The sequence below is a fragment of the Bufo gargarizans genome, chromosome 4, assembly GCF_014858855.1.
Source record: "Bufo gargarizans isolate SCDJY-AF-19 chromosome 4, ASM1485885v1, whole genome shotgun sequence".
Lineage (NCBI taxonomy): Eukaryota > Metazoa > Chordata > Amphibia > Anura > Bufonidae > Bufo > Bufo gargarizans.
Genome location: NC_058083.1, coordinates 46,704,375 through 46,727,501, shown reverse-complemented (window position 1 = coordinate 46,727,501; position 23,127 = coordinate 46,704,375). Strand labels below are relative to the sequence as shown.

The 23,127-nt window shown below is 42.5% G+C and overlaps 1 protein-coding gene across 1 annotated transcript in view; it reads left to right on the top strand.

The window, feature by feature from the left end:
• Positions 1–23,127, top strand: part of DNAJC27 (DnaJ heat shock protein family (Hsp40) member C27) — a 47,963-nt gene that overhangs the window by 707 nt on the left and 24,129 nt on the right. The gene's annotated exons all lie outside the window — the stretch shown is intronic.

The following is a 23,127-nucleotide window of genomic DNA, read 5'->3' as shown; positions in this document are numbered from 1 at the left end:
CGTGTGATGTATCTGTACACAGGTCTGTGTATACCGTGTGATGTATCTGTACACAGGTCTGTGTATACCGTGTAATGTATCTGTACACAGGTCTGTGTATACCGTGTGATGTATCTGTACACAGGTCTGTGTATACCGTGTGATGTATCTGTACACAGGTCTGTGTATACCGTGTGATGTATCTGTACACAGGTCTGTGTATACCGTGTGATGTATCTGTACACAGGTCTGTGTATACCGTGTGATGTACGTCACTCAGTGTAATATACAGCGCTCAGCTTTATAGATACAGTGTAATATACAGGATATACAGCGCTCAGCTCTATAGATACAGTGTAATATACAGGATATACAGCGCTCAGCTCTGTAGATACAGTGTAATATACAGGATATACAGCGCTCAGCTCTATAGATACAGTGTAATTTACAGGATATACAGCACTGTGCTCTATAGATACAGTGTAATATACAGCGCTGTGCACTATAGATACAGTGTAATATACAGGATATACAGCATTATCTTCTATACAGTGTAATATACAGGATATACAGCTCTGCTCTATAGATACAGTGTAATATACAGGATATACAGCACTGCTTTATAGATACAGTGTAATATACAGGATATACAGCACTCTGCTCTATAGATACAGTGTAATATACAGGATATACAGCGCTGTGCTCTATAGATACAGTGTAATATACAGGATATACAGCGCTGTGCTCTATAGATACAGTGTAATATACAGGATATACAGCGCTCAGCTCTATAGATACAGTGTAATATACAGGATATACAGCGCTCAGCTCTGTAGATACAGTGTAATATACAGGATATACAGCGCTCAGCTCTATAGATACAGTGTAATATACAGGATATACAGCGCTCAGCTCTGTAGATACAGTGTAATATACAGGATATACAGCGCTCAGCTCTGTAGATACAGTGTAATATACAGGATATACAGCGCTGTGCTCTGTAGATACAGTGTAATATACAGGATATACAGCGCTCAGCTCTATAGATACAGTGTAATATACAGGATATATAGCGCTCAACTCTGTAGATACAGTGTAATATACAGCTCTCAGCTCTGTAGATACAGTGTAATATACAGCTCTCAGCTCTGTAGATACAGTGTAATATACAGGATATACAGCGCTCAGCTCTGTAGATACAGTGTAATATACAGGATATACAGCGCTGTGCTCTGTAGATACAGTGTAATATACAGGATATACAGCGCTGTGCTCTATAGATACAGTATAATATACAGGATATACAGCGCTCAGCTCTATAGATACAGTGTAATATACAGGATATACAGCGCTCAGCTCTGTAGATACAGTGTAATATACAGGATATACAGCGCTCAGCTCTGTAGATACAGTGTAATATACAGGATATACAGCGCTCAGCTCTGTAGATACAGTGTAATATACAGGATATACAGCGCTCAGCTCTGTAGATACAGTGTAATATACAGGATATACAGCGCTGTGCTCTATAGATACAGTGTAATATACAGCGCTCAGCTCTGTAGATACAGTGTAATATACAGGATATACAGCGCTCAGCTCTGTAAATACAGTGTAATATACAGGATATACAGCGCTGTGCTCTGTAGATACAGTGTACTATACAGGCTATACAGCGCTGTGCTCTATAGATACAGTATAATATACAGGATATACAGCGCTCAGCTCTATAGATACAGTGTAATATACAGGATATACAGCGCTCAGCTCTGTAGATACAGTGTAATATACAGGATATACAGCGCTCAGCTCTGTAGATACAGTGTAATATACAGCATATACAGCGCTGTGCTCTGTAGAGACAGTGTAATATACAGGATATACAGCGCTGTGCTCTATAGATACAGTATAATATACAGGATATACAGCGCTCAGCTCTATAGATACAGTGTAATATACAGGATATACAGCGCTCAGCTCTGTAGATACAGTGTAATATACAGGATATACAGCGTTGTGCTCTATAGATACAGTGTAATATACAGGATATACAGCATTATCTTCTATACAGTGTAATATACAGGATATACAGCTCTGCTCTATAGATACAGTGTAATATACAGGATATACAGCGCTCAGCTCTGTAGATACAGTGTAATATACAGGATATACTGCGTTCATCTCTATAGATACAGTGTAATTTACAGGATATACAGCGCTCAGCTCTGTAGATACAGTGTAATATACAGGATATACAACGCTGTGCTCTGTAGATACAGTGTAATATACAGGATATACAGCGCTCAGCTCTGTAGATACAGTGTAATATACAGGATATACAGCGCTCAGCTCTATAGATACAGTGTAATATACAGGATATACAGCGCTGTGCTCTATAGATACAGTGTAATATACAGGATATACAGCACTCAGCTCTGTAGATACAGTGTAATATACAGGATATACAGCGCTGTGCTCTATACACTACGTGCAGAATTATTAGGCAAATGAGTATTTTGACCACATCATCCTCTTTATGCATGTTGTCTTACTCCAAGCTGTATAGGCTCGAAAGCCTACTACCAATTAAGCATATTAGGTGATGTGCATCTCTGTAATGAGAAGGGGTGTGGTCTAATGACATCAACACCCTATATCAGGTGTGCATAATTATTAGGCAACTTCCTTTCCTTTGGCAAAATGGGTCAAAAGAAGGACTTGACAGGCTCAGAAAAGTCAAAAATAGTGAGATATCTTGCAGAGGGATGCAGCACTCTTAAAATTGCAAAGCTTCTGAAGCGTGATCATCGAACAATCAAGCGTTTCATTCAAAATAGTCAACAGGGTCGCAAGAAGCGTGTGGAAAAACCAAGGCGCAAAATAACTGCCCATGAACTGAGAAAAGTCAAGCGTGCAGCTGCCAAGATGCCACTTGCCACCAGTTTGGCCATATTTCAGAGCTGCAACATCACTGGAGTGCCCAAAAGCACAAGGTGTGCAATACTCAGAGACATGGCCAAGGTAAGAAAGGCTGAAAGACGACCACCACTGAACAAGACACACAAGCTGAAACGTCAAGACTGGGCCAAGAAATATCTCAAGACTGATTTTTCTAAGGTTTTATGGACTGATGAAATGAGAGTGAGTCTTGATGGGCCAGATGGCTGGATTGGTAACGGGCAGAGAGCTCCAGTCCGACTCAGACGCCAGCAAGGTGGAGGTGGAGTACTGGTTTGGGCTGGTATCATCAAAGATGAGCTTGTGGGGCCTTTTTGGGTTGAGGATGGAGTCAAGCTCAACTCCCAGTCCTACTGCCAGTTTCTGGAAGACACCTTCTTCAAGCAGATGTACAGGAAGAAGTCTGCAAGGTAAGAAAAACATGATTTTCATGCAGGACAATGCTCCATCACACGCGTCCAAGTACTCCACAGCGTGGCTGGCAAGAAAGGGTATAAAAGAAGAAAATCTAATGACATGGCCTCCTTGTTCACCTGATCTGAACCCCATTGAGAACCTGTGGTCCATCATCAAATGTGAGATTTACAAGGAGGGAAAACAGTACACCTCTCTGAACAGTGTCTGGGAGGCTGTGGTTGCTGCTGCACGCAATGTTGATGGTGAACAGATCAAAACACTGACAGAATCCATGGATGGCAGGCTTTTGAGTGTCCTTGCAAAGAAAGGTGGCTATATTGGTCACTGATTTGTTTTTGTTTTGTTTTTGAATGTCAGAAATGTATATTTGTGAATGTTGAGATGTTATATTGGTTTCACTGGTAAAAGAAAATAATTGAAATGGGTATATATTTGTTTTTTGTTAAGTTGCCTAATAATTATGCACAGTAATAGTCACCTGCACACACAGATATCCCCCTAAAATAGCTAAAACTAAAAACAAACTAAAAACTACTTCCAAAAGTATTCAGCTTTGATATTAATGAGTTTTTTGGGTTCATTGAGAACATGGTTGTTGTTCAATAATAAAATTAATCCTCAAAAATACAACTTGCCTAATAATTCTGCACTCCCTGTAGATACAGTGCAATATACAGGATATACAGCGCTGTGCTCTATAGATACAGTGTAATATACAGGATATACAGCGCTCAGCTCTATAGATACAGTGTATTATACAGGATATACAGCACTCAGCTCTGTAGATACAGTGTAATATACAGGATATACACAGCGCTCAGCTCTATAGACACAGTGTAATATACAGGATATACAGCATTATCTTCTATACAGTGTAATATACAGGATATGCAGCATTATCCTCTATACAGTGTAATATACAGGATATACAGCGCTCAGCTCTATAGAGTGTAATATACAGGATATATTGTACAACGCTCAGCTCTGTAGATACAGTGTAATATACAGGATATACAGCGCTGTGCTCTATAGATACAGTGGAATATACAGGATATACAGCGCTCAGCTCTGTAGATACAGTGTAATATACAGGATATACAGCGCTCAGCTCTGTAGATACAGTGTAATATACAGGATATACAGCGTTCAGCTCTGTAGATACAGTGTAATATACAGGATATACAGCGCTGTGCTCTATAGATACAGTGTAATATACAGGATATACAGCACTCAGCTCTGTAGATACAGTGTAATATACAGGATATACAGCACTCAGCTCTGTAGATACAGTGTAATATACAGGATATAAAGCACTCAGCTCTATAGATACAGTGTAATATACAGCGCTCAGCTCTGTGGATACAGTGTAATATTCAGGATATACAGCGCTCAGCTCTGTAGATACAGTGTAATATACAGGATATACAGCGCTGTGCTCTATAGATACAGTGTGATATACAGCGCTCAGCTCTGTAGATACAGTGTAATATACAGGATATACAGCGCTCAGCTCTGTAGATACAGTGTAATATACAGGATATACAGCGTTCAGCTCTGTAGATACAGTGTAATATACAGGATATACAGCGTTCAGCTCTGTAGATACAGTGTAATATACAGGATATACAGCGCTCAGCTCTATAGATACAGTGTAATATACAGGATATACAGCACTCAGCTCTGTAGATACAGTGTAATATACAGGATATACAGCGCTGTGCTCTATAGATACAGTGTAATATACAGGATATGCAGCATTATCTTCTATACAGTGTAATATACAGGATATACAGCGCTCAGCTCTATAGAGTGTAATATACAGGATATATTGTACAACGCTCAGCTCTGTAGATACAGTGTAATATACAGGATATACAGCGCTCAGCTCTGTAGATACAGTGTAATATACAGCGCTCAGCTCTATAGATACAGTGTAATATACAGGATATACAGCACTCAGCTCTGTAGATACAGTGTAATATACAGGATATACAGCACTCAGCTCTGTAGATAAAGTGTAATATACAGGATATAAAGCACTCAGCTCTATAGATACAGTGTAATATACAGCGCTCAGCTCTGTAGATACAGTGTAATATACAGGATATACAGCGCTCAGCTCTGTAGATGCAGTGTAATATACAGGATATACAGCGCTCAGCTCTGTGGATACAGTGTAATATTCAGGATATACAGCGCTCAGCTCTGTAGATACAGTGTAATATACAGGATATACAGCGCTGTGCTCTATAGATACAGTGTAATATACAGGATATACAGCGCTGTGCTCTGTAGATACAGTGTAATATACAGGATATACAGCGCTCAGCTTCTATACAGTGTAATATACAGGATATACTGCGTTCATCTCTATAGATACAGTGTAATTTACAGGATATACAGCGCTCAGCTCTGTAGATACAGTGTAATATACAGGATATACAGCGCTCAGCTCTGTAGATACAGTGTAATATACAGGATATACAGCGCTCAGCTCTGTAGATACAGTGTAATATACAGGATATACAGCGCTGTGCTCTATAGATACAGTGTAATATACAGGATATACAGCGCTGTGCTCTGTAGATACAGTGTAATATACAGGATATACAGCGCTGTGCTCTGTAGATACAGTGTAATATACAGGATATACAGCGCTCAGCTCTGTAGATACAGTGTAATATACAGGATATACAGCGCTCAGCTCTGTAGATACAGTGTAATATACAGGATATACAGCGCTCAGCTCTGTAGATACAGTGTAATATACAGGATATACAGCGCTCAGCTCTGTAGATACAGTGTAATATACAGGATATACAGCGTTCAGCTCTGTAGATACAGTGTAATATACAGGATATACAGCACTCAGCTCTGTAGATACAGTGTAATATACAGGATATACAGCACTCAGCTCTGTAGATACAGTGTAATATACAGGATATAAAGCACTCAGCTCTGTAGATACAGTGTAATATACAGGATATACAGCACTCAGCTCTGTAGATACAGTGTAATATACAGGATATAAAGCACTCAGCTCTGTAGATACAGTGTAATATACAGGATATACAGCGCTCAGCTCTATAGATACAGTGTAATATACAGGATATACAGCACTCAGCTCTGTAGATACAGTGTAATATACAGGATATACAGCACTCAGCTCTGTAGATACAGTGTAATATACAGGATATACAGCACTCAGCTCTGTAGATACAGTGTAATATACAGGATATACAGCACTCAGCTCTGTAGATACAGTGTAATATACAGGATATACAGCACTCAGCTCTGTAGATACAGTGTAATATACAGGATATAAAGCACTCAGCTCTATAGATACAGTGTAATATACAGCGCTCAGCTCTGTAGATACAGTGTAATATACAGGATATACAGCGCTCAGCTCTGTAGATGCAGTGTAATATACAGGATATACAGCGCTCAGCTCTGTGGATACAGTATAATATTCAGGATATACAGCGCTCAGCTCTGTAGATACAGTGTAATATACAGGATATACAGCGCTGTGCTCTATAGATACAGTGTAATATACAGCGCTGTGCTCTGTAGATACAGTGTAATATACAGGATATACAGCGCTGTGCTCTATAGATACAGTGTAATATACAGGATATACAGCGCTGTGCTCTATAGATACAGTGTAATATACAGGATATACAGCGCTGTGCTCTTTAGATACAGTGTAATATACAGGATATACAGCGCTCAGCTCTGTGGATACAGTGTAATATACAGCGCTCAGCTCTGTAGATACAGTGTAATATACAGCTCTCAGCTCTGTAGATACAGTGTAATATACAGGATATACAGCGCTCAGCTCTGTAGATACAGTGTAATATACAGGATATACAGCGCTGTGCTCTATAGATACAGTGTAATATACAGGATATACAGCGCTCAGCTCTATAGATACAGTGTAATATACAGGATATACAGCGCTGTGCTCTATAGATACAGTGTAATATACAGGATATACAGCGCTCAGCTCTATAGATACAGTGTAATATACAGGATATACAGCGCTGTGCTCTATAGATACAGTGTAATATACAGGATATACAGCGCTCAGCTCTGTAGATGCAGTGTAATATACAGGATATACAGCGCTCAGCTCTGTAGATACAGTGTAATATACAGGATATACAGCGCTCAGCTCTGTAGATACAGTGTAATATACGGGATATACAGCGCTCAGCTCTGTAGATACAGTGTAATATACGGGATATACAGCGCTCAGCTCTGTAGATACAGTGTAATATACAGGATATACAGCGCTCAGCTCTGTAGATACAGTGTAATATACAGGATATACAGCTCTCAGCTCTGTAGATACAGTGTAATATACAGGATATACATCGCTGTGCTCTATAGATACAGTGTAATATACAGCGCTCAGCTCTATAGATACAGTGTAATATACAGGATATACAGCGCTGTGCTCTATAGATACAGTGTAATATACAGGATATACAGCGCTCAGCTCTGTAGATACAGTGTAATATACAGGATATACAGCGCTCAGCTCTATAGATACAGTGTAATATACAGGATATACAGCACTCAGCTCTGTAGATACAGTGTAATATACAGGATATACAGCGCTGTGCTCTATAGATACAGTGTAATATACAGCGCTGTGCTCTGTAAATACAGTGTAATATACAGGATATACAGCGCTGTGCTCTATAGATACAGTGTAATATACAAGATATACAGCGCTCAGCTCTGTAGATACAGTGTAATATACAGGATATACAGCGCTCAGCTCTGTAGATACAGTGTAATATACAGGATATACAGCGTTCAGCTCTGTAGATACAGTGTAATATACAGGATATACAGCGTTCAGCTCTGTAGATACAGCGTAATATACAGGATATACAGCGCTGTGCTCTATAGATACAGTGTAATATACAGGATATACAGCGCTCAGCTCTGTAGATACAGTGTAATATACAGGATATACAGCGCTCAGCTCTATAGATACAGTGTAATATACAGGATATACAGCGCTGTGCTCTATAGATACAGTGTAATATACAGGATATACAGCATTATCTTCTATACAGTGTAATATACAGGATATACAGCGCTCAGCTCTATAGAGTGTAATATACAGGATATATTGTACAACGCTCAGCTCTGTAGATACAGTGTAATATACAGGATATACAGCGCTCAGCTCTGTAGATACAGTGTAATATACAGGATATACAGCGCTCAGCTCTATAGATACAGTGTAATATACAGGATATACAGCACTCAGCTCTGTAGATACAGTGTAATATACAGGATATACAGCACTCAGCTCTGTAGATACAGTGTAATATACAGGATATACAGCACTCAGCTCTGTAGATACAGTGTAATATACAGGATATAAAGCACTCAGCTCTATAGATACAGTGTAATATACAGGATATACAGCGCTCAGCTCTGTAGATGCAGTGTAATATACAGGATATACAGCGCTCAGCTCTATAGAGTGTAATATACAGGATATATTGTACAACGCTCAGCTCTGTAGATACAGTGTAATATACAGGATATACAGCGCTGTGCTCTATAGATACAGTGTAATATACAGGATATACAGCACTCAGCTCTGTAGATACAGTGTAATATACAGGATATACAGCACTCAGCTCTGTAGATACAGTGTAATATACAGGATATAAAGCACTCAGCTCTATAGATACAGTGTAATATACAGCGCTCAGCTCTGTAGATGCAGTGTAATATACAGGATATACAGCGCTCAGCTCTGTGGATACAGTGTAATATTCAGGATATACAGCGCTCAGCTCTGTAGATACAGTGTAATATACAGGATATACAGCGCTGTGCTCTATAGATACAGTGTGATATACAGCGCTCAGCTCTGTAGATACAGTGTAATATACAGGATATACAGCGCTCAGCTCTGTAGATACAGTGTAATATACAGGATATACAGCGTTCAGCTCTGTAGATACAGTGTAATATACAGGATATACAGCGTTCAGCTCTGTAGATACAGTGTAATATACAGGATATACAGCGCTCAGCTCTATAGATACAGTGTAATATACAGGATATACAGCACTCAGCTCTGTAGATACAGTGTGATATACAGCGCTGTGCTCTATAGATACAGTGTAATATACAGGATATGCAGCATTATCTTCTATACAGTGTAATATACAGGATATACAGCGCTCAGCTCTATAGAGTGTAATATACAGGATATATTGTACAACGCTCAGCTCTGTAGATACAGTGTAATATACAGGATATACAGCGCTCAGCTCTGTAGATACAGTGTAATATACAGCGCTCAGCTCTATAGATACAGTGTAATATACAGGATATACAGCACTCAGCTCTGTAGATACAGTGTAATATACAGGATATACAGCACTCAGCTCTGTAGATAAAGTGTAATATACAGGATATAAAGCACTCAGCTCTATAGATACAGTGTAATATACAGCGCTCAGCTCTGTAGATACAGTGTAATATACAGGATATACAGCGCTCAGCTCTGTAGATGCAGTGTAATATACAGGATATACAGCGCTCAGCTCTGTGGATACAGTGTAATATTCAGGATATACAGCGCTCAGCTCTGTAGATACAGTGTAATATACAGGATATACAGCGCTGTGCTCTATAGATACAGTGTAATATACAGGATATACAGCGCTGTGCTCTGTAGATACAGTGTAATATACAGGATATACAGCGCTCAGCTTCTATACAGTGTAATATACAGGATATACTGCGTTCATCTCTATAGATACAGTGTAATTTACAGGATATACAGCGCTCAGCTCTGTAGATACAGTGTAATATACAGGATATACAGCGCTCAGCTCTGTAGATACAGTGTAATATACAGGATATACAGCGCTCAGCTCTATAGATGCAGTGTAATATACAGGATATACAGCGCTCAGCTCTGTAGATACAGTGTAATATACAGGATATACAGCGCTGTGCTCTATAGATACAGTGTAATATACAGGATATACAGCGCTCAGCTCTGTAGATACAGTGTAATATACAGGATATACAGCGCTCAGCTCTATAGATACAGTGTAATATACAGGATATACAGCACTCAGCTCTGTAGATACAGTGTAATATACAGGATATACAGCACTCAGCTCTGTAGATACAGTGTAATATACAGGATATACAGCGCTGTGCTCTATAGATACAGTGTAATATACAGGATATACAGCGCTGTGCTCTGTAGATACAGTGTAATATACAGGATATACAGCGCTGTGCTCTGTAGATACAGTGTAATATACAGGATATACAGCGCTCAGCTCTGTAGATACAGTGTAATATACAGGATATACAGCGCTCAGCTCTGTAGATACAGTGTAATATACAGGATATACAGCGCTCAGCTCTGTAGATACAGTGTAATATACAGGATATACAGCGCTCAGCTCTGTAGATACAGTGTGATATACAGCGTTCAGCTCTGTAGATACAGTGTAATATACAGGATATACAGCACTCAGCTCTGTAGATACAGTGTAATATACAGGATATACAGCACTCAGCTCTGTAGATACAGTGTAATATACAGGATATAAAGCACTCAGCTCTGTAGATACAGTGTAATATACAGGATATACAGCGCTCAGCTCTGTAGATGCAGTGTAATATACAGGATATACAGCGCTCAGCTCTGTAGATGCAGTGTAATATACAGGATATACAGCGCTCAGCTCTGTGGATACAGTATAATATTCAGGATATACAGCGCTCAGCTCTGTAGATACAGTGTAATATACAGGATATACAGCGCTCAGCTCTGTAGATACAGTGTAATATACAGGATATACAGCGCTCAGCTCTATAGATACAGTGTAATATACAGGATATACAGCACTCAGCTCTGTAGATACAGTATAATATACAGGATATACAGCGCTGTGCTCTATAGATACAGTGTAATATACAGCGCTGTGCTCTGTAGATACAGTGTAATATACAGGATATACAGCGCTGTGCTCTATAGATACAGTGTAATATACAGGATATACAGCGCTCAGCTCTGTAGATACAGTGTAATATACAGGATATACAGCGCTCAGCTCTGTAGATACAGTGTAATATACAGGATATACAGCGTTCAGCTCTGTAGATACAGTGTAATATACAGGATATACAGCGCTGTGCTCTATAGATACAGTGTAATATACAGGATATACAGCGCTCAGCTCTGTAGATACAGTGTAATATACAGGATATACAGCGCTCAGCTCTATAGATACAGTGTAATATACAGGATATACAGCATTATCTTCTATACAGTGTAATATACAGGATATACAGCGCTCAGCTCTATAGAGTGTAATATACAGGATATATTGTACAATGCTCAGCTCTGTAGATACAGTGTAATATACAGGATATACAGCGCTCAGCTCTGTAGATACAGTGTAATATACAGGATATACAGCGCTCAGCTCTATAGATACAGTGTAATATACAGGATATACAGCACTCAGCTCTGTAGATACAGTGTAATATACAGGATATACAGCACTCAGCTCTGTAGATACAGTGTAATATACAGGATATACAGCACTCAGCTCTGTAGATACAGTGTAATATACAGGATATAAAGCACTCAGCTCTATAGATACAGTGTAATATACAGGATATACAGCGCTCAGCTCTGTAGATGCAGTGTAATATACAGGATATACAGCGCTCAGCTCTGTGGATACAGTATAATATTCAGGATATACAGCGCTCAGCTCTGTGGATACAGTGTAATATACAGCGCTCAGCTCTGTAGATACAGTGTAATATACAGCTCTCAGCTCTGTAGATACAGTGTAATATACAGGATATACAGCGCTCAGCTCTGTAGATACAGTGTAATATACAGGATATACAGCGCTGTGCTCTATAGATACAGTGTAATATACAGGATATACAGCGCTCAGCTCTATAGATACAGTGTAATATACAGGATATACAGCGCTGTGCTCTATAGATACAGTGTAATATGCAGGATATACAGCTCTCAGCTCTATAGATACAGTGTAATATACAGGATATACAGCGCTCAGCTCTATAGATACAGTGTAATATACAGGATATACAGCGCTGTGCTCTATAGATACAGTGTAATATACAGGATATACAGCGCTCAGCTCTGTAGATACAGTGTAATATACAGGATATACAGCACTCAGCTCTATAGATACAGTGTAATATACAGGATATACAGCGCTCAGCTCTGTAGATACAGTGTAATATACAGGATATACAGCTCTCAGCTCTGTAGATACAGTGTAATATACAGGATATACAGCGCTCAGCTCTGTAGATACAGTGTAATATACAGGATATACAGCGCTCAGCTCTGTAGATACAGTGTAATATACAGGATATACAGCTCTCAGCTCTGTAGATACAGTGTAATATACAGGATATACAGCGCTCAGCTCTGTAGATACAGTGTAATATACAGGATATACAGCACTCAGCTCTGTAGATACAGTGTAATATACAGGATATACAGCACTCAGCTCTGTAGATACAGTGTAATATACAGGATATACAGCGCTGTGCTCTATAGATACAGTGTAATATACAGGATATACAGCGCTGTGCTCTGTAGATACAGTGTAATATACAGGATATACAGCGCTGTGCTCTGTAGATACAGTGTAATATACAGGATATACAGCGCTCAGCTCTGTAGATACAGTGTAATATACAGGATATACAGCGCTCAGCTCTGTAGATACAGTGTAATATACAGGATATACAGCGCTCAGCTCTGTAGATACAGTGTAATATACAGGATATACAGCGCTCAGCTCTGTAGATACAGTGTGATATACAGCGTTCAGCTCTGTAGATACAGTGTAATATACAGGATATACAGCACTCAGCTCTGTAGATACAGTGTAATATACAGGATATACAGCACTCAGCTCTGTAGATACAGTGTAATATACAGGATATAAAGCACTCAGCTCTGTAGATACAGTGTAATATACAGGATATACAGCGCTCAGCTCTGTAGATGCAGTGTAATATACAGGATATACAGCGCTCAGCTCTGTAGATGCAGTGTAATATACAGGATATACAGCGCTCAGCTCTGTGGATACAGTATAATATTCAGGATATACAGCGCTCAGCTCTGTAGATACAGTGTAATATACAGGATATACAGCGCTCAGCTCTGTAGATACAGTGTAATATACAGGATATACAGCGCTCAGCTCTATAGATACAGTGTAATATACAGGATATACAGCACTCAGCTCTGTAGATACAGTATAATATACAGGATATACAGCGCTGTGCTCTATAGATACAGTGTAATATACAGCGCTGTGCTCTGTAGATACAGTGTAATATACAGGATATACAGCGCTGTGCTCTATAGATACAGTGTAATATACAGGATATACAGCGCTCAGCTCTGTAGATACAGTGTAATATACAGGATATACAGCGCTCAGCTCTGTAGATACAGTGTAATATACAGGATATACAGCGTTCAGCTCTGTAGATACAGTGTAATATACAGGATATACAGCGCTGTGCTCTATAGATACAGTGTAATATACAGGATATACAGCGCTCAGCTCTGTAGATACAGTGTAATATACAGGATATACAGCGCTCAGCTCTATAGATACAGTGTAATATACAGGATATACAGCATTATCTTCTATACAGTGTAATATACAGGATATACAGCGCTCAGCTCTATAGAGTGTAATATACAGGATATATTGTACAATGCTCAGCTCTGTAGATACAGTGTAATATACAGGATATACAGCGCTCAGCTCTGTAGATACAGTGTAATATACAGGATATACAGCGCTCAGCTCTATAGATACAGTGTAATATACAGGATATACAGCACTCAGCTCTGTAGATACAGTGTAATATACAGGATATACAGCACTCAGCTCTGTAGATACAGTGTAATATACAGGATATACAGCACTCAGCTCTGTAGATACAGTGTAATATACAGGATATAAAGCACTCAGCTCTATAGATACAGTGTAATATACAGGATATACAGCGCTCAGCTCTGTAGATGCAGTGTAATATACAGGATATACAGCGCTCAGCTCTGTGGATACAGTATAATATTCAGGATATACAGCGCTCAGCTCTGTGGATACAGTGTAATATACAGCGCTCAGCTCTGTAGATACAGTGTAATATACAGCTCTCAGCTCTGTAGATACAGTGTAATATACAGGATATACAGCGCTCAGCTCTGTAGATACAGTGTAATATACAGGATATACAGCGCTGTGCTCTATAGATACAGTGTAATATACAGGATATACAGCGCTCAGCTCTATAGATACAGTGTAATATACAGGATATACAGCGCTGTGCTCTATAGATACAGTGTAATATGCAGGATATACAGCTCTCAGCTCTATAGATACAGTGTAATATACAGGATATACAGCGCTCAGCTCTATAGATACAGTGTAATATACAGGATATACAGCGCTGTGCTCTATAGATACAGTGTAATATACAGGATATACAGCGCTCAGCTCTGTAGATACAGTGTAATATACAGGATATACAGCACTCAGCTCTATAGATACAGTGTAATATACAGGATATACAGCGCTCAGCTCTGTAGATACAGTGTAATATACAGGATATACAGCTCTCAGCTCTGTAGATACAGTGTAATATACAGGATATACAGCGCTCAGCTCTGTAGATACAGTGTAATATACAGGATATACAGCGCTCAGCTCTGTAGATACAGTGTAATATACAGGATATACAGCTCTCAGCTCTGTAGATACAGTGTAATATACAGGATATACAGCGCTCAGCTCTGTAGATACAGTGTAATATACAGGATATACAGCGCTCAGCCCTATAGATACAGTGGGATATCATACCTCCCTAGTCCCTCTTTGATCCTTACATGTCCTTCTTTTTGACCTGGAGAATTAATGCATAATTGTGCATTAATACATTTACTAATCTCTCTGTACGGCTTCCACCTGTATATTAGACCAGAACTTTATTATTTGGTGCAATTTAGACCTTAAAATCTCTACAATCTGATGATTTATAAGCTAATATTTAAATGGATAATGAAGTGCAAGAAAAGAATTGTCCCCGGGGCTCCACATGCTGTAAAACATATAGGACCTTACACTCGCCTCACCGATCCCCGGCTGCTGCACTTGTGACGGGGGTCAGTAATTGTGCTTTGGGTGGAGTTAGAGGCGTGGCCTTGTATGAAAAAATCTGCCATGATGTGCGCCGCATATATTGTCACTCTTTACCATTTTTAGAAGTTGGGAGGTATGTAATATACAGGATATACAGTATTAGGGTCCAGTCACACGTCCGTATGTGTTTTGAGTATCTGCGAACACATCAGATATATCGAGTATAATGGAAGTCAATGGGAGAACCCGAGCATTAAACGGATGTCTGGCCTATCAACTTTCAATGTAATTGTCAGCTCAAAACCATTGTAAACTACGGGTAACGGGGAATCAGTGTTTGATTCCGGAGAGGGAGCCTGAGAAACGGCTATCACATCCAAGGAAGGCAGCATGCGCGCGGCAATTACCCACTCCTGACTCGGGGAGATAGTGACGATAAATAACAATACTCTTAAGATGCCCTGTTATTGGAATGATTAATAAAAAATTATAGGGAATGTCACTGCGGTATTTTTGATTTGGAAACGTTAGCCAGGAGAGGCCGCGCTGCCGCTTTGTTGACTCAAGATAACTTCTGCCTGATCGCACGTCCCCGTGACGTCCACGATCCAATTGGATATCTTCCCTATCAACTTTCGATGTAACAGTCAGCTCAAAACCAATGTAACTACGGCTAACGGCGAATCAGTGTTTGATTCCGGAGAGGGAGCCTGAGAACCACATCCAAGCAAGGCAGCATGCGCACAAATTGCCTATTAGGTATAAGTAGTTGCGGGCCTACAGGTGAGCTGAACCTGTAAAAGATTTGAGTTGCGGGCCTGCAGTTGAGTGGACCCTCTAAAAAATTATATGTGAGGGCCTGGTGGTGAGCGGACCCTCTAAAAAATTATATGTGAGGGCCTGCTGGTGAGCGGACCCTCTAAAAAATTATATGTGAGGGCCTGCTGGGGAGCGGACCCTGTGAAAAATTTGATGTGAGGGCCCGCTGGTGAGCTGACCCTCTAAAAATTTATATTCGAAGGCCATATATGCAAGGGCATTATATGTGACGAATAAGCATGTTGATATGATGGAGAAGGAGGATGAGAAAAGGAAGATTGAACCATATACCCTTGTTTGTGGTGGAAGGGGTGCATGGGAATACAGTGTATCCAATACACTATAAAAGCCACATTTAAAGTGCCTTTATGTTCAGCCGCTTTCCTCTGGTGGAGTAGAGAAGTCAGGGGCAATCCAGACCTTGTTCATTTTGATAAGCGTCAACCTGTCAGCATTTTCAGTTGACAGGCGGATACGCTTATCTGTTATAATGCCACCAGCAGCACTAAATACCCACGCAGACAAAACACTGGTGGAAGCGCAAGCCAGCACCTCCAAGGCGTAGAGCGCCAGTTCGTGCCACGTGTCCAGCTTGGACACCCAGTAGTTGTAAGGCCCAGAGGGATCATTGAGGACGCTGACAAGGTCTGCTATGTACTCCTTCACCATCTTCCAAAACGTTTCCCTCCTTGTGACACTAGGCCACGCATCAGGGTGAGGGTGCTGGCGGGGTGTCCTGAAACTGTCCCAGGCTTTGGAGAGTGTTGCCCTGCCTGTGTTGGAACTGCTGTGTGTTCCCCTTTTCTCCCCTCAGTTGGCCAAGGAACTACGGACTCTGCCGCCAGTGTTGTCAGATGGAAAATGTTGGAGCAATTTTTCCACAAGGACCTTCTGATATTGCACCATTTTGCTCGTCCTCTCCACCACAGGAATGAGAGATGAGAAGTTCTCTTTGTAGCGGGGGTCGAGAAGGGGGAACAACCAGTAACCTGTGTTGTCTAAAATGCGTCCAACGCGCAGGTCGCAGGAAAAGGCAGCCTAACATGAAGTCAGCCATGTGTGCCAGAGTACCAACAGGCAAGACTTTGCTGTCGTCATCGGAAGGATCACTCCCAATCTCCTCATCCTCTTCCTCCTCTTCTGCCCACCCACGCAGAACAGATGGAATTAAACTTCCATGGGTACTACCCTCTGTAGCGGAGGAAACCGTCTCCTGCTCATCCTCCTCTTCAGCCTCCAATTTGCGCTGAGAAGACGAACTGAGGGTGGTCTGGCTATAACCCTGTGTACTTTCTTCCCCCATTTCCACCTCTTCCACATGCAAAGCGTCCGCCTTAAAGGGGTTGTCCAGGTTCAGAGCTGAACCTGGACATCCCTCCATTTTCACCCCGGCAGCCCCCCTGACATGAGCATCAGAGCAGTTCATGCTCCGATGCTCTCCTTTGCCCTGCGCTAAATCGCGCAGGGCAAAGGCATTTTTCTGAGTTCCGGTGACATACCGGGCTCTCTATGGGGCTGACAGGAACCCCGGTGACGTCACCGGCACTGATGGGCGGGATTTGGCTCTGCCCTAGCCAGTAAAACGGCTAGGGCAGAGCTAAAGCCCGCCCCTCAGAGCCGGTGACGTCACCGAACACACCGCTGGGCGGAAGTTACCGCCCGGCAGTGTGTTATTGAAAACACAAGAGCCTGTGCCCTGCACGATCTAGCGCAGGGCACGGGAGCGCATCGGAGCATGAGATGCTCCGATGCCAGGCTCAGGAGGGCTGCCGGGGTGAAAATAAGGGTATGTCCGGGTTCAGCTCTGAACCCGGACAACCCCTTTAATTGTGAGCAGCGAGCGTTTGAGTAGACACAGAAGTGGGATGGTGACGCTGATAATAGCGACATCGCTATTATCAGGTATGGATGTCACAGAGGTCAGACATCCATGCCCACTCTTCGCTTGTGAAGAGCGGAAGCTGACTGGAAAAGCGACGACCATGTTGCAGCTGGTATCCCACTACTGCCCTCTGCTGCTCACAAAGCCTGGCCAACATGTGGAACGTCGAGTTCCAGCGCATGCTCACGTCGCACAACAGCCGGTGAGCTGGCAATTTCAAGCGCTGCTGCAGCGTTGATAGACTGGCTGAAGCTGTCGGCAACTTGCGGAAATGGGCACACTTGCGGCGCACCTTCACCAGTAGCTCAGGCAAATTGGGGTAGGTTTTTATAAACCGCTGAACTACAAGGTTGAACACGTGGGCTAGGCATGGGATGTGTCTAAAGTTGCCCAGCTCCAAAGCCGCCACCAGGTTACGGCCATTATCAGACACAACCATGCCTGGTTGTAGGTTGAGTGGCGAGAGCCACAGCTCAGTCTGGTCCCTTATACCCTACCACAGCTCTGCGGCGGTGTGCTGTTTGTCACCTAAGCATATCAGCCTCAGCCCGGCCTGTTGCCGCTTCCCCACTGCAGTGCTACACTGCTTCCAGCTACCGACGGATGACTGACTGGTGCTGCACGTGGATAATTCGGAAGTGGAAGAGGAGGCAGAGGAGTCGAAGTGGGGGTTGGAGCCACTAACGTAGGTAGTGGCGGAAACCCTGATGGAATTGGGGCCCGCACTCCTTGGCGTCGGTAGCACCTGTGCCACCCAGGGTACGAGTCGCTCCCGGCCTCCACAGCATTCACCCAGTGTGCCATCAGGGAAATGTAGCGTCCCTGGCTGAAAGCACTTGTCCATGTGTCAGTGGTTAAGTGGACCTTCCCAGTAACTGCGTTGGTCAGGGCACGGGTGATGTTAAGGGACCCATGGTGTAAGGCGGGCACGACACACCTTGAACAATAGTGGCAGCTGGGGACTGCGTAACGAGGGACGGCCGCCGACATCAGGCTGCAGAAAGCCTCAGTGTCCTAGTAATTTGGAAAGCTGCACATTTAGTGCTATGGCCTGTGGGTGGGTGGCTGGGTATTTGCGCTTGCGTTTAAATGCCTGGGGTAATGACATTTGGACGCTGCGCTGGGACACAGAAGTGGATGTGGTCGCTGATGGTGCTTGCGAAGGTCCAGGTGTAGGGCGGGAGGCATCTGGGCCTGCGTCTTGGACAGGGGATTGGCCAACACATAACACCGGGGAAGATGAGGCAGTGGTGTGACCCGCAGACACAGATTGTGAACCCAGGCGTTCGGCCCATCTATTACGGTGCTTTGATGCCATGTGGCAGATCATGCTGGTGGTGGTGAGGTTGCTAGTGTTCACGCCCCTGCTCATTTTTGTATGGCACAGGTTGCAAATTACAATTCTTTTGTCATCTGCACTTTCCTCAAAAAGCGCCAGACTGCGGAACACCTACCCCTTGGCAAGGGAGATTTCCGCAAGGATGTGCTCCGGGGAACAGTTGTGGGCCTGTTTGGTGTGGTCCGCCTTCTCCCTTTTGCCACCCCACTGCCTCTTCCAGTCTGTTGTGGTGCAGCAGATTCCCCCCCCCCCCCCCCCTCTGTACTGTTGTCCTCGCTCGGCTTGTTGCCACCTTCCCAGATTGGGTCAGTGACTTCATCGTCCACCACCTCCTCTTCCATTTCCTCACTCTGCTCATCCTCCTAATTTGTTGACCTAACCACAACCTCAGTGATTGACAACTGTGTGTCATCCTCTTCCTCAACCTCTTGAGACAGTAATTGCGGTTGAGTCATTGGCAACTGTGTCTCATCATCATCCACCTCATTAAACACTAATTGCCGTTCCCCAGCGTCATGTTCTTCTGACTCTGGATGCTCAAGAGGTTGGGAATCGGGGCACAAGATCTCATGTCCCTCTTCAAGCGGGCTTGGTGAGAGGGCCAAATCAAGGAATGGCGATGAAAAGAGGTCCTCGGAATATCCGAGTGTGGGATCACTTGTTTGGCCAGACTCTCCATGGTGGGAGGAAGGAGGATCAGGGTGAGGAGTCTGTTGACCAGACTCCTGGCTACTGAGACTGGACTTTATGGAAGACAGGGTGGTGTCCTGCGCCGCCCTGCAGACTGGGACATGAAGCTAGGTATCGTGGATGAGTGTGGTTCTTGTGCTCTGGCAGCAGGCACAGTTTCTCCGCGCCCAGGGCCACGGCCTCTGCGTGCACCATCAGCAGCACGGCCACTTCCCCGTCCCTTACTGTTCGCCTTCTTCATGTTAAATGTTATATGTATGCTTGACACACAAGATGTGGCACGGATGCCACAGTTCACAGCAAGCACAGTATATGGAAAAAGTACATAGAAATATGGAAAAAGGAAAATAGATTTCACTTATATTTTTACTATCTCTTGTCCTGACACACAGATGTGACAATTCACTGCAGGGACCGTTTATAGCCAAAGTGGGGATAAAGTATGGAAAAAATATATTTGTTGTCGCTAATATTTTTCCCAATATCTGCCCCTGACACACAGACGCTATTGCAGCACAGATGTCACAAGTCACTGCAGGGACCTTCTATATAGCAAAATAATCGCTATTTCGAAAAGTATAAAAAAAATATATTTGAGTACAACTTTGCACAATTAAATTGCTGCCACCACACACTATAGTCCTTAAAATGACTTTTGGGTCTTTGAAACATTTTAAAATTGAATAAATAGCGATCACAAACTCCCTACACTATCTGTCCCTTCCTCAGCACAGCTCTCCCTGACTATGACTGATCCGAGCACATGTCATCAGGTGCCAATGACGCGTTCCGGCCAGCCAATCACTGTAATGCCAGCAACCAACATGGCTACTGGCATTACAGTGAGGGCAGTACTTCCCCGCACGTTTATTGGCTGCGTAGCGGGGAGGAGACTTGAGCATGGCTCTCGAGCACATGCGGTACTCGCCCGAGTACCGCCATGTGCCGACAGGGCGATGCTCGAGCCAAACAGGTATTTGGCCGAGCATGCTAAGCGGAAGGCCTCAACACTAAGCGGAAGGCCTCTTGCACACAAACGTGTGCACCCCGTGGTCGTGCTGCAGCCTAAAATTGCGGGCTGCAATGCACGAACACCCACCGTGGGGCAACTGCAGCGGATCGCGGACCCATTCACTTTAATGGGTCCGCAATCCGGCCGTTCCACAAAAAAGATAGGACATGTTCTATATTTTTGCGGAACGGAGGTGCGGGACGGAAGCACTCCGTAGTGCTTCTGTAGGGTTCTGTTCCGTGCTTCCGTTCCGCACCATTCCGCATCTCCGGATTTGTGGACCCATTGAAGTGAATGGGTCCGCATCCGTGATGCTGAATGCACACGGAATGGTGCCCGTGTATTGCGGTCTACAATCCGGCCACGGAGTGCAAACGTTTGTGTGCAATAAGCCTAAGGCCTCTTGCACACGAACTTTTTTTTTTTTGTGTTTGCGTTCCATTTTTTGCGTTCCGTATACGGACCATATACGGAACCATTCATTTCAATGGATCCGCAAAAAAAAACAGAAGGTATTCCATATGCCTTCCGTTTCCGTATTTCCGTTCTTCCTTTCCGTTCAAAGATAGAATATGTCCTATTATTCTCCGCATAATGGAAAAGAATAGTACTGTTCTATTAGGGGCCAGTTGTTCCGTTCCGCAAAAAACGGAATGCACACTGTTATCATCCGTATTTTTTACGGATCCGTTTTTTGCGAACCACAAATTCTGAAAAAGCCATACGGTCGTGTGCAAGAGGCCTTATCCTCTATACAGTGTAATATACAGGATATACAGCGCTGTGCTCTATAGATACAGTGTAATATACAGGATATACAGCGCTGTGCTCTATAGATACAGTGTAATATACAGGATATACAGCACTCAGCTCTATAGACACAGTGTAATATACAGGATATACAGCGCTCAGCTCTATAGATACAGTGTAATATACAGCACTCAGCTCTATAGACACAGTGTAATATACAGGATATACAGCGCTCAGCTCTGTAGATACAGTGTAATATACAGGATATACAGCGCTCAGCTCTATAGATACAGTGTAATATACAGGATATACAGCGCTCAGCTCTATAGATACAGTGTAATATACAGGATATACAGCGCTCAGCTCTATAGATACAGTGTAATATACAGGATATACAGCGCTCAGCTCTATAGATACAGTGTAATATACAGGATATACAGCGCTCAGCTCTATAGATACAGTGTAATATACAGGATATACAGCGCTCAGCTCTATAGATACAGTGTAATATACAGGATATACAGCGCTCAGCTCTATAGATACAGTGTAATATACAGGATATACAGCTCTCAGCTCTATAGATACAGTGTAATATACAGGATATACAGCGCTGTGCTCTATAGACACAGTGTAATATACACGATATACAGCGCTCAGCTCTGTAGATACAGTGTAATATACAGGATATACAGCGCTCAGCTCTGTAGATACAGTGTAATATACAGGATATACAGCGCTCAGCTCTATAGATACAGTGTAATATACAGGATATACAGCGCTCAGCTCTATACATACAGTGTAATATACAGGATATACAGCGCTGTGCTCTATAGATACAGTGTAATATACAGGATATACAGCGCTCAGCTCTGTAGATACAGTGTAATATACAGGATATACTGCCCTCAGCTCTATACATACAGTGTAATATACAAGATATACAGCGCTCAGCTCTATAGATACAGTGTAATATACAGGATATACAGCGCTGTGCTCTATAGATACAGTGTAATATACAGCACTCAGCTCTGTAGATACAGTGTAATAT